Here is a 14,141-nt window from a genome sequence, read left to right as displayed (position 1 = left end):
AGTTTATTTTAAGGTAGATTGTTTAATTTTATGTCTGTTCTCTTTCTTTCTCTCCCCCCCCCCTTTTTTTTTTCTGAATACTTTCCCTTTTTCATACCAAAAAAAATAGTGCCCCAGCTATTTGTTAAGTTTGGGGATTTGGGGTAGGTAGCTGGGAAGGAAGCAATGGGTGCAGAGAGCAGCTGGACGCTGTCGGAGTGTCAGTTCCTTGGCTGTGGGAGACGTGTCCCCCGCTTCCATCCCTCCGCCACGTGCCGCACCCCAGAGCTGGGTGGGAGCTCCGGGGCTACGGGTCTCCGTCTGTGGGAAAGAGATGGTACTCCTGAGCTGTCCCTGATGTTCATGTGGAAGAATACAGCTTTTTTCCTTTTTTTCTTTTCTTTTTCCTTCTGGATGCATGTTCCTTGGTCAGGTGAGCACTTGAGAGTATTGGTGAATACCCCTGCGCAGAACAGCGCTGGTGGAGGTTAGTCACAGCCCTCGGGTCCCTGCAAGCCCCAAGCCTTCCCTGGCATGACTGAGCAGACCATGTGGTTGTTCAACGGTGGATCAGATGTCTAAAAATGTAGATTATCTGAACGGTACTTGTGACCAAAAGGAGATTTAAACATCAGGGTCTCCAAAAAAGAAAGGGTTTGTTTGTTAACCAGTGCCTGAGCATGCTTGATGCAGGCAGCTGGTGCTTTGCTGTCTCTCTGCGTCCAGCTACGCTCTCACAGCACCAAATACATCCCGAGGCTGAGCACCCTGAGAGGTGCTGAGTGCCCTCGTCTCCCATCGCTTCCCACGGTCAGAGGGCACCGGGGAGGAGCGGTGAGTCAGAGGCAGAGCTAGGCAGCTGTGCAGCAGCAGCGGCTCGCTGCCTTCTGCCGCTGGCTCGTTTGGGATGGAGGATTTGGGACCAGAAGAAACGTAAGGGTCCTCTTGGGACCAGCGTGGGAGCATAAGGGCCATCCAGAGAGGCTGCACCTGGGAGGAAGGGGATTTCTTTTTTAAAGCTTTTGAAAGTGGGTAGATTTGGGTGATGCTCTGTCTTTTCTAGCTTCCCATCGAACACAGACTGATTTGTTACACATCTGTGGCCCGATCGATAGATGAGGCATGGGAATACTTACTCCCCAGATTTGAAGGCACAGAAATTTGCCGTGGGAAACCAACATGTTCTTGTAGGCTGGAGCTCCCCCAAGCCATGGTCTGCCTCCAGGCATGTCCCACAGCCTCTTCCAAGAAGGGGGCAAGAAGTCTTAGCCCAAACAGAGAGAGGATAATTTGCCCCTGAAGAATTTTCTTTCAGGTTCAAAACGTCCGAGTTCCAGCTTGGTTGGTAAAGTATTGTTTGGGAGGCTGTTTTTGTAAAACACATGTCAAAGCCCTTCTTGAATCCAATAAGATCTTTGCATCAGTTGGTGTCTTATAGTGAGTTTGCCAAAGTTTGTGTGAACAAGTATTTCACTTTGCGCTTTCTGTATTTTAGTGATGTTTTACAGCAGCGGGAGCATCCAGCATAGGATCAAGGAACTCTCTGTTAAGAAAAGAGGAAAAGATCCATCTTGCCTCACTGAGTTTGTACAGTAAAATTATGAGCTTGGACCGTGAGGGTTATAACTGTAGCATTTCTGAGCCCTCGCATCAATAAAGTGTTTTGCTTTCTCTTGTCGGTGGTTTTAGAAGCAGGGATCTTGCAGCAATACCAGCTGTAGCTCATCAGGAGATTTTGCTCCATTCTCACCATTCTCTTGCTTAAACACCCGATCAATCAGTTCTGAGGCTGCTACATGCAGCCTTCACCTCTCCTTGGACTTGGTAGCACTATTTCTTTCCACCCTAATTTACGCAATAATCTTACAGCTTAAAACGATGATCCTGTCATTCTGTACTCGATGCATGTAAAACTTAAACCCAACCAAAAAGTCCAGATAAAAGTAAACAGGTGGGTGCGTACATGGATGTCTAAAACCTGCTGCTGTACTAAACCTTTCTGAGAGCACTGAAGAGAAGCTTATCCTTTAAACTCTATAAGGCTTTATGAGGGAATAACTTGTAGCTTTTATTTTTCGGGGTCAGGGGGCAACCATCAAGTAAAAATCTGTCTGGAGTAAGTGAAACTGATAGTCACCAAAGTATGTGTTACAGTTTGGAAACGCCTGTGAGAGGCTGTCACTGAGCACAGGCCAAAAAGGGAGCCTGAAAGAAAAATTAGAAGGGGGGTGGAATGTTATTAAAGCTATAATTCTAAACATAGGAGGCACCCTGATATTATTTCTTTTATTTAAAACTGCCGTGTGAGCAGGAATTGCTGCCTGGGAGTTTGCAGCATGGGATGCAGGAACCCTTTGTTAGGGAAGAGGGGAAGATGCGTGCTGTCTCACCAGATTTACGCATTCAAATAATGAATTTGGACCATAGAAGTTATGAACTGTAGGATTTCTAAGCCCTAATGTTAGTGTTTTCCCATTCCCTGTAACTCAGCTCCAGTAGGCATTTCTTTCATTGACTGAAAGAAACACGGGCTGCCCCTTCACTGGAAAATGTTTGACTCCTGACCAGTTCTGAAATGCGAAAACCCTGGTCTGCTCCCAGCGTTGCGTAGTGTGTGGACACGGTCCATCATCCAGCACGTAGATGCAAATGTTTTGGAAAGGGCTTTAGAAAAGTATTTCCACCTCTGTTTTCCTTGGTACCAAGCTGCTATTGCACCCTGAAAATAAAACGAGAGCCGATTCCTTTGCCACTTAAGGAAAGGGCATGTTAAAACAAGGTCCGTAGTGGTGTGCGTTCAAATTTCATACGCTGCTTGTTTGGGTGACTTCAGAAACGTGACGTTGGAAGGTAGACACCAAAGCTTCACCCTGGTCAAGGGGTGGGCTCCAGCCGTAAATAAGTTGTGTAGGTGCCGGGAAGGACCCACCTTGCAGGTGACCGCCGCGGTCTGCGTCCTGTCACCTGGGGCGAGAGGGTGCCCGTCTTGGTGGCCGTGCTGATGGCTCAGCGTGCAGGCAGGAGCAGCAGCGGGCTTGCAACGCATACTCCATGTAATTAAACACTTTGGCAGTGCCAGCAGCTGTTTTGAAAATAACATGATGGAAACGTGTAGGGACATTTTGGTGGCAGTAAGCCCATGCATACTTGCAACTGAGAGCGCCCTGTCTCCCCTTTGATGCCCCACTCCGTGCCCTCGTTTCAAATGTCCTTAAGGTTGGCTGTGTTAATGAGAGCGCCCTGTCTCCCCTTTGATGCCCCACTCCGTGCCCTCGTTTCAAATGTCCTTAAGGTTGGCTGTGTTAATGAGAGCTGCTGGTTAATTTGCTTGACTTTGAAAAGCTGTAGTTCACAGAGCATGTCTATAACTTAGGGCACATGAGTAGTCCCATTCAAAAGGCTGGGTCTGCTCATGTGTTACGCTCGTCCCTGGAGTTGTTATGCACTCACTTAGTCTCCCTTCAGCAACGTAATTAAAACCACTCTCAGCGATGGGCAAGCAAGACGGGCTCTTCTTCATGCTCTGAAGTGGTTAAATTTAATGGCAAATTTCATAAACAGTCCAACAGGTGCTGGCACGTATTGTTCACGAAGGGTAATCCTGACGGCACACGCCGTTTTGTAGTTTATATATAGGGTGTTCTAAAAATTTATCTTTATGTTGATTTTTTGTGGAGCTCGTGGACATGTTCCAGTTGTGTTCTCCGTGCCTCCAGCTGGGGTTTTCATAGGAATTTCGGACTTAAGAATACAGGAAATGTAGATGGGAAATGTGGGGGAAAATTATTTTGTGTTGTTAATACCATTTTCAGAATTTTCACGGTATAGTGAAGGTTATTGTGTGGGTTTTTTTGTGACACCTGAGGCCATCAGTCACATCATGATAGTGAGAAATTTCACTTTCTGTGGCTTGGCTGTAGAGAGTGAAAATGAAATGTATCACATGGACATTATTTGTTGTGTAAATGGAGGGATTGAGGGCTGTTGCTGTTGGAAATTTTTTTTTTTTCTCTCTGTGGTGGCTTTTGTGTTCACTTATTTTATTCAGTTGCGGTCTTAGAAAAACTTAAGGTGTCTTTTTAGTTTTGTCTCAGGTGACTTTCTGGTGAGGCGTGTTATCGAAAGATATTTTACTGGTATATGGGAGTGTAAGAAAAAATGGTATGTTTAGAGAAGCTTGAATGACTCCGAATTTCTGTCCTTTTGCTTTGTGTTATTCCTCATCCTTGTCACTACTGGAACACTGATGCTTTTGGAAATACCTTTCAACTTGGTCCTACAAGTTAGTCAATAATGAACCAGACCTATCTAGCCTGAGAGATCTTTGCTTAGCATCAGCAAGACAAATGGCCTGCTTAAATATGTACAGGTTTGTGTTTTCCTTGATCAGGATTGACGTGCTTTGCCCTTGGTGTTGTACTTACTTATTTGCAGTTTCTTTATAAAGAAAGTGGTCAGAGCAAAAGCTAGCAGTCTGACCCGGGTTGTGCCCATGACTCAAATTGCACTGGGTCAACATGCATCTCGGCCAATCCAGGCTGCAAACTGAATTATTAAGAATAACTTCAGTAAAATTTTGCTTTTGGATTTAGCTTACATGAAGGAGAAGTGGGTTTAAAGCTGTTAGGACAGGGGAGTTTTAACTGGAGAGGGTTGTTTTGTTTTTTTTAATCCATGTTTGTGTTCTGCTCCATCATGTATTTATTTTAAAATCTAGCTGTGCATCAACACATTCTCAAATCTGAAATTTAGATCTCGCACTGAGATGTTTTAAATGTTTGAACTGAATCCAGTTTTAAAGTACCACAGTTATCTAAGAAGTACATCAAAGTTTCCTTCAGTGTTCATTTCTCATTATTATCTGTTCTGGAGCGCTGATTGTTTTTCAGTGTAATTAGTGTATGTGTTACCATAAGTTCTCTTTCTGATCTTGCATCAGATGTGCTCTCGTGTTTACAGAGAAGAATCTCATCCAGTATCTATGAAGCTAAGTTTTACTATGTCAAAAGCAAACTTTTGCCCTGATTCCACAATTTTAGATATCGGATCTGGGTACTATCAGCTCACTCAAAAGTACTGGTTTGATTTTCTCTGAATGTGAGCACATATGGTTTGCATTTCTATCAAATTCCTCAAGGCACCCAAATGAGTTAACAGTAGCTCTATTCCTCTATGCCAGCTTTAGGTTGGCTGTGGCAGGACAGTTGATAGATCTAAAATAAAGCCAATTTGCCCCACCAAAAATTTCTTGCAACTTTAACCGTTGAGTGTACTGGTAAGTGTACAAGGGTGTATTTAGCCTTCAGCATTTTGTGTTATGTGACTGGAGTTCTGGATCTGGTACTAGCAGCCTTAAATCTTACATTGTTAAACCAGACTTGTTGCTTATCTTCCTGGAAAAGGATGTGCTCTCATGGCCTGGGATGAGAACCAGACAAGTGCAAAATACTCGATCTGGGTAGGAATAATTAGCTGGTTAAGTTCCTCAGAAAAGGGTCTAGGAGTCATAAACTAAACATAAATCCACAATATCTTATGTTGTAGGGAACACGTTGGCCTATGCAATAGATCATGTAGTAATTCTGCTTGTGGCTGGAAAAGCCTGACCTGGAGGACTTTATCCAGTTTGGAGCATCTTTTTGCAGAAAAAGTGTGTGTCATACAGCCTAAAGCCGAGAGGCGAGCAACAAAAATGAAAAGAAATCCAACAGAATGTCGTAGAAGAAAGTAGTGGAAGAGAGGTATTTGGCCAACAGGGTTTGCAAACTTCTGTTTGGGTTTCTAGGGACAATTCTTATTCTAGGTAGAATTGAATTATCCGTGTCCTATTCTGAGGTGCCCTGTGTTAATGCTGACATTTGCTTGTAACCCGGAGGGAAAAGTCCATGTTACAGGAGGGGAAAGGAAATAGAGGGAAACCCTCTGTGCGTGCATGGCCTCCGTGCCAGCTGCTTTCAGGAACTCCTGGGTCACCATGTCCAAATCTTTGCTATTTTGGGCAACCACATCACAGAATCCCATTCATAAATTTCTCAAGCACCATTACAAAAATAGTTTGATTTATTTATTTATTTATTTATTTTGCTTTTTTGCCTCCATTGCTCTGATATGAACCTTATGCCTCTAATCTGGGCCCTCATCTGTAATGATCATCTTTGAATGTTTTAAACGTTAATGTAGCCACACATACACTCATTGCCCTTTGGCTTCTTGATAACCTGACTGTGCAGGGGGGAAGAGGATAATGAAGGGGTCGTTTTGTAGCGTAAAACGCCCAAGTTCTTTTATTGTCTTCTAGAAAGATAAGCTTCTCTGTCCATCACTGCTACCACCCCCTCAATCACTTTGCATCTGTTTAAATTCGAGTTCATGTTTCTGAAATAGGGGGTGATGAGCACTGCAGGCAATATCCCAGAGAAACGTTGCTGTTGCTCTTTCATCTTTACTGGAAGTACCTTGCTTGATATAGCCTACATTGTCATTTGCCTTTTTCTGAGCTATGTCTCACAGAGGGATAGGTGTACTGTGATAACTGACATGTAAGGAAGGAGTCCTGAGGTATCCTGCAATGCTAGACAGAGCTACCATGTGATACCTCTGGAGAAGATTAGGAACAGCCTGTGTTTCAGCAGAAACCACATTCCAGTGTACCGAGAGCCCTGATGGGCTTGTAAAGGAATTACAGTCATACAAAAGATATTTTTGTGGGTGTTCGTTGAAATCAAGAAGTCCCTTTGCTTTTGGGCGCAGAGTGGACAGGCAGTGGGCGTGCATTTTGATGATAAGGTGTTAGGTGCAAGTTGGTTTGACACTGTTTTCTGCTATTCTGCTCTGAGAGCACCTCTGCTACCAGTAGTGACTGGAAGTTCTCAACAGAAAGTGTCTCCCAAGAGCAAGACACGGGTGGCTGTGGGAGTGGAGGAGTGTTGTTTCTTACACCAACATGACAGGGTTCGGGCAATCCAGCAACTTGAAGTTGTTACCTATAGTAAAACCAATTTCTGCTTGATTTACAAGGAAGAAGAGGTTTATAAGGTTGTCCCTTAACTGACATGTGAGAGAGGAGCTGATGAGGTTTTCTAGAGATTGAGCAAGAAAAATCTCAGCTGGTTTTTTGGAAGTGAGGGTTATGAGGCAGTAGTATAAGGACTCAGAAGATTCCAAGCTAATTACCCTCACCTTTTTCAGTAGAGGGAATCACACATCCTCATTGTGGACAGCAAGTCCAGTTTCTGAGAGGAATTGTTTTGTACAGGAGTTCAGGCAAGAGATCGGATTTAGAAAACTGAAGAAATGTTTGGTCAGGTGTGGTTAACCACATTGTATGTGGCTGTATTTCACATACCCTGAAAAGTTCGAGAAATGTATTGTCCCCGGGACTTGAGCAGAAACAGCTACCTACAAAGTAAGGAGAAGGCAGAACTGTCACTAAATGGTAAAACCAGTAAGACTCCTTCCCCAAACCAGAAGAAAGAGACTCCAGCTCAAGGGCAGAATGGACCTTGTGCAAGTGGTGGGGATATGGACGCATTTTAGGATTGCAAAAGCTTGGCATCCCAGCTTAACCTGCCAGCCATTGCACCCATGAGGACTGCGACCCAGGAGGGTGCAACCAGTGTACCTCGTTTGGTTCCTGATGATGAAAGCAACAAGGCTCTGTTCAGAAGGGCAGAGTTTTAAAAGGTCATTGCTGGGTGGAAATTTTTATCTGCTGAACTGAATCAGTATTTTGCAATTTGTAAATCTTACGACTGTGTGGTGTGCCCCAGTGATGTTGGTGGATTAATGAAAGATAAATGGCTGTCTGCACAAGAAGATCCCTTTCCCCCCCTCTTTTTTTCCCAAGGCATAGGTTTCCTAAGGCATAGCAGCAGCACAACCAGTCACTTTGGTTGTGCTGCTCCTAAGCGTTTCCATATTTAAACAGTACTCCAGATTGTTTATTGAAGTGGGTAAGCGATACGCCATCCAAACCTCTGGGAATCACACCATAAATTTCCCAAATAAATATGCATAAGGAGAGAAGCCAAACAGGATACAAGTGCTAAAAAGCCTCAAGATTAGCAAGATGTGTCCCTTTCTGCCAAACCAGCAAGTAATTGTTTTACTATGAAAAAATAGCATTTCAGATACAGACTTTTCTATAATGGGCTGATTTTGGTGCTTGGCTTCTTAAATCTTGTTTAAAAGGTCACAGGCTGAGTCCCTTCTAAGAGCCTGAGGCCTGATTAGCAAGCGGAAAGATAAGCAGAGAAAGCCCTTGATATTTTCTTGTCCAGGGAGATCCCAACAGGGCACTGCGGGAGTTGTTACGCAGGCTGGAGTAGGTGCGATGAGACATTTTTTTTCCGCTGGAACATCATGTTCAGGGGTGACAGCGTTGGTCTGTAGCTATTTTCTCCTGTGAGAACTGGCACTCCAAAAGCTTTGGGCTGGGTCAAGTCATACCTACCTTTATACTTGCTCCAATTTTCAGTACCATTAGAGCACCCAGCCTTCCACAAAATACAACTTTGTGATGTATTATTGCGGGACATTAATCAAAAAGACTTTCTGTGTTCTCCAAAGTTCCCTTGAAGCATCTTGTTGGACTGCTTTTTCTGGAGCTGTGCTGTGGTGGCATTCACTGTACCGCTTGTCTTTGGTCGTGAGGGCTTCACACGCAAGAACCAGCCCACAGGTAGGGAAGCAGTAAGGAATATAAACTGTTGATCTGAGTTATAAATAATTCCTGAAGGAATATTGTTAGAGACGAAAGTTATCAGGAAAGAAGTCTTAGTTTCATATAAACAGAAATCATCCTCGTGTTAAAATTAGGTAAAGAAAATAAATAGATTCAGAAACATTACATGTGTTGTAACGTTGAAGTATTTCTTCATGTAAGTATGTGTAGTTATTGATAGAGGCTCAGTCACTATCCACTGTTTGGGGGCACTAATATCCTTTATGTATGAATTGCTGGTGTACAAAACTATACTCCACCCTGCTCTCTTCACCGCTGCTGGAGGAGCTGCTTGGATGGAAGCTCTTCCTCAGGGAGGAGGTCTGACATAGCTTTCCCTAACCAGCTCCCCCACCAGTTTGCACACCCCCCCCACCCCCCCAGTATATGGTATCTTACAGGCTATAAAGTCAGGGAAATCGATTGCACGCACATTTTATCCCAAGGATATCTGCTGCTGCTCCTCTATGGCTCCCATATTGGAAAGGAACAAATTTACATCGCTTGGAAGGTCGTCTTGTTTTTCTCGAGGGTTTTATCGTGCGAAGGAGGCGAACAGGGCCACGCGTGTGCGTTCGCTCGGGGGCTGGCTGCGGACGATGCCCTGGTGCCCTTGAGCCAGGTGAGGTGCCTGCCCCTCTGTACGTCTTTACCAAGCAGCTAGTGGAAGGGTGCCTTCATCTTGAGCTGGGCTGGAGAGTGACAGTGGGAAAATAAAAATGTACAACCCTAGGAATTTTTTTCAACCACTGCAACTGGTTCAAATATTTTAAATACCGCATATCTCTCAAATTAATACATTGTGGAATGGCTGATCCAGCGTTATGACACCTGTTCCACCGTAACCACTGTTGCTTTATCACATCGCTTCACAGAATATCTCCAATACGTAGCCAGTCATAATAAAAAATAGCAACAGCTATGGGTTCCAGACATCCAAAAGGTTAGTAAGGCAAACAGTTCAAGGACGTTACTAGTGAGCTATCTCCATTACATTTGAAATCAGTGAGATTTGTGCCACCTTCATTTGTATTTACCTAGTTGCCCTCTATTCCTTTAAATACCAGTATTGACATCATCACTGTGGTCAGGGAGAAGGACTTTTCTTTCTCTTAATCAGCAACAAATTTACTGCAGTTTTAAAAGCAATCATTTCAAGGTAATTTCTGAAGAGCTTGAGTATTTTAAAAAAAATTAAAATATAAAGACTATTCATGAGACTAGAAACCTAGCTGGCAAAAACGCATCATGTGTTTTGTAAAGTGGTTGAACTAACTAGCCAACATAGAGTATGTGTTATTAAAAAGCGATGAAGTTTGCAAATAGCAGTTTACAATATATTTTGAACAAGTTTATGGCATAACAGATATACTAAAGGACAGTATCCAAAGAAATTACTTTTCTAAATATTTTGGTAAAATAAGACTTTTTTTCATGCAGAGTATTGTTTTTCTAAATGTTTCAGTGCTTGAAGATAAGCAATATATTAAAGTTTAATTCCATTTTATTCTATTGTTTAGGGGTTTTTCACTGAACTGATAAACATTTACCAGATAAATGAACATTTTCCTTTTTCCAAAAAAAAAAAAGACAGCAAGTGAAATATTCTGCTAACCAAAACAGAAAAACACAATAAAACCTTGTCTTAAGCTTATAAACTTAATCACACTTTAGAAGAAAATAAATTCTTCTCTTAAATTCTGGAATAAAACCTTAGCCCTCTATAAATAACAAGGTTACAACATCTCCAATGTCTTTCTCAGGAAATATGAAAACAAATAATGTTTTCTCTGTTTCTCTCTATCTGCATTGATGTCAAATGCTTGCTCTTGGCAGGAGTTGCCGTTTCCTTTCTTACCCAGAGTATCTTCAGGCAGACCATCACTGAACACATGGGCGTGATCCACTTTGGTCTGCTTCGTGGTTGTATTTCACGAAAGTCTCTTTGCTGAAGGCCTGTGATGGTTAAAATACCTTTTGACCATTAATTTTGTCAGTGACTCCTTGCTCTCTGATGAGGAGCAGTAAATTTTCTGCGCAATGTAAACATTGTTTAAACACTATGTCAGAGCTGTAGAAATACTTAAAAAAACCTAAAACATTTGTTGGTGGAGCCTTACATTGTACGGTCCAGGAGCAACCGATGGACCATAACGGAACAGCTACAATTTGGGAATTAACAGAGTATTTGGCTACGAAAGAGATGTACTGTTTGAAACTATATAATTTCTAGGTTTTGTTTTGGTGGGTCATATGTTTATGGTGCTCAGAGTTGTTTCCTCAAAGGAGGAGGATTTGTGCATAGTACTAAAAAGAGAGTATTGAGAGTATGTCATAGCAAGGCTAATGCCTCCCTGGTGATGCTTGTAGTTGTCAGTCTCTTTCTGGGGACGATTTCTCAAAGTATAATGAACAAGACAGAAAGGGCTCACCCATTTGCTATCTATCTCACTTTTTGAGATAAAATGCTGGACTATAGTTGCCCTTTATTATTTCTGGTTTCATTAGTGCATTAGTGTCATATGTGATCATCTTAATGATGAGAAAAATTGTCCTTTTTTTTGGAGGACATCTCTGATGTTGCCAAGACGTCCTTGTTTATACACAGGTTGAACACAATGATCGTTCAAAATATGTCTATCTTGGGTAGTCATGATACGAACTCATTGGGTTGGGGTTTTTTGCGGGGGGGGGGGGGGTGGTGGTGGTGGTGGTTAAGTGCCTACATGCTGGCTGTGGACTGCCGTCATGCAGAAATCTGCTTCTTTAAGGGCCGTACCTTTGGTATGGATTCTGAGCTCCCTTTGGAAAAGTACTGCTGCAGAACAAACAAGAGCAAGTTAGAAATGAAACCTGGAAATCTGAATAGAGATTTTGGCCCAGTTGCCTTTGACCACCTGCAGCACCCACAGAGCCCTCCACGCTCTGCTTCTTTCCATTTTACAGTCGGCAACAATTTCATGGCAATTTCCTCTCCTTTGGTCTTCGGTAGTAAAAGTGGATTGACCCGTGTGCCTTTGGATAATCCAGGCTTTTTAGTAAGTGTGTCCCCTGTTACAAAACCTACAGGGCAGCAGTTTGCACTTCGACTGGGTCTTGACTGCTCCTTTGATATGAAGATATACTAGATAGTAAAGATTGTCAGAAGCTCATTAAGGAAGAGGCTTGGTGAGCTTGGGCTCGGCCCTGCTGTCATTATCAGCTTCCCTGCCGAGAGCCAAACTACAAAGAATGTCTATCCCTGCTCAAACATTTCAAGTGTGCCTTTCATCTGGAGGTCTCCAAATGCCTTACCAAGGCACTGGCCCAATCCTTCCTCTTGCCGGCACTCAGGGGAAGCTGGCTTTGTTGACGGATTAGTTTTGTGCTCCAAGAATTTTGCCACCCAAGATGGGACCACCAGGAATCCTAAGCAGGAGTATCTTATTTTCCTATAGCGTGTGTTTCTGCATCCTCTGGCACAGGGCAAACTAGCTGACCGGCACGTGGCACCTTCCCAGAGCATCAGCCTCTTTGTGGCAGTCAGATCTCAGCTCTTTCTTAAAAATAAGGAGGAGACTGCCTGGTTGCATAGTCACTTCTTAGGTCTTCTGCCTCTGGTATGCCTCAACTTAGTTCATTAAGACTGAGGAACGCAGGGAATGGTTTAGTGGGCATGGTGGTGTTGGGTTAATGGTTGGGCCTGATGATCTTACAGGTCTTTTCCAACCTTAACGATTCTGTGATTCTGTGAATGGCGTTCTCATGGATAGACAAGAGTTAATAGAGCTTTTCCTCTTCATCGATTTGTGTTCACTTGCTCAGGGAGAGAGAGATAGGGTTTCAATTGCCAGTGAAAATTAGCAGTTTAGTATCATATAGCAATGTTGCTCTGCATCCAAGTTAAAACTGCAGGGGTATGAAGAAAACTTGCTAGAACCAAGCTTTTGCACAGTGCAGGATTTTGGTTTTATTTCCTCAAATAGCACAGAGCTAGAGGCTGCACTGTGATCTTGGATACGTATCGCCTACCACCATCTCACTATCAAATCAGCTCCACCTGCTTTGGCACACCCAAAGAACACATATAAGGTGGAGCTCTGCCATACAAGACCCGACCCCACCCAGAGTGACTGGCGCTTTCAGTGCTAACATAGAAGAGCTGCGGTTGCTGAATGTGGTGACTGTAGTCAAAAACATCTTTATCAGGTTAGCGAAACCTTCCAAGACATCCATGCCTAAGTCTATGCAGTCTGAACGCCCTCGTGACTTTGATGCATGGAAATTTAAACATGAGTGCAAATGTTCCAAGATTAGGACTTTAAATGGGAAACCCCTTGGATCAAGAGCAGCTTTGCCAGTCAGTATATGCTATGGCCTCAGCCCCATGTTGCAGTCTATGACTGATATTTTAACAGTAAAACTGCTCATCTTTGGATCCTCATTTTCACATGATTGGTATAAGAAACTGTAATAGCCTGGTAAAGGAAAATATATTTAATATTTTAAATGTATTTAGATATCTTTAAAAGCGGCTGTGAAAGTTTAGATATACATTGTCCCAATACGCACCAATTCTCTCCCCATCATCTCTTTTTTAGTATTTCTTTCCTTTCATCTTGCTGCTCCCATTGGTAACAACTGCCTTCCCTTGGAACATACAAACAAAAATAATGAGCATCATAACCCTTCAAAACATAACTAACAGGATTCCTAGAGCATAGGTTCAGTGCATCTTCCATATCTAGTCCATCCACTTGTTCTCATGATACATAACTCAGGATGCGACATTGCTGAGTGCATTCAAGAAAGTCATCAGTACGCGTTTTGGAAGTCAGCGGTAACTCGGGTAAGAAAGAGGATTACAGCCTTTAGTCCCCACACATTTCAGTGAATCACGCCAGTGCTTCTGCTCTCCTTAAAACTAATATAAAATGCAAAAAAAAGTTGCAAGAATTATTCTGTATGTGTAGCAAAGTAACTAGGAGCAGAATTTTGCTCATTTTGTCTATTTTGTGATGAAGTACTATCAAATTACAGAAACACATAAATAATTCGTAAAACTGGAGTTACAGTTTGCAAAGAACACTCTGCAGTGAACTTGAGCATGACTTCAATGCTGCTTTTTGTGGAATAGCAACAGAAGCAAATCTGAAATATTTTTTCCAGTGTCTGGTAGAAGAATGCTTAATTTAAGTATTTTAGAAATATGTCTGAAAACAGACTTACTTAACAGACCATTAAATAGTTGTTGGTAGTTGGGGGGGAAAAAAGCGCAATTTGTCTTGGGGCAGGTGGGGGAGGCTTTGTGTGTTTTTATAAAATGTGGGATTTTCCAGGGTCTAAATAAATGGGCAGTATGAGCCCTGCAATGGTAGAATTTATATTTGCTGGTCCTTAATGTGCTGTTGAAAATGCCATTTCAATCAAAATGTTCATTTTACTATCATTATGGTTTTTA

This window comes from Gavia stellata, chromosome 17, assembly GCF_030936135.1.
Source record: "Gavia stellata isolate bGavSte3 chromosome 17, bGavSte3.hap2, whole genome shotgun sequence".
Lineage (NCBI taxonomy): Eukaryota > Metazoa > Chordata > Aves > Gaviiformes > Gaviidae > Gavia > Gavia stellata.
Note: the sequence above shows the minus strand (reverse complement) of the source record.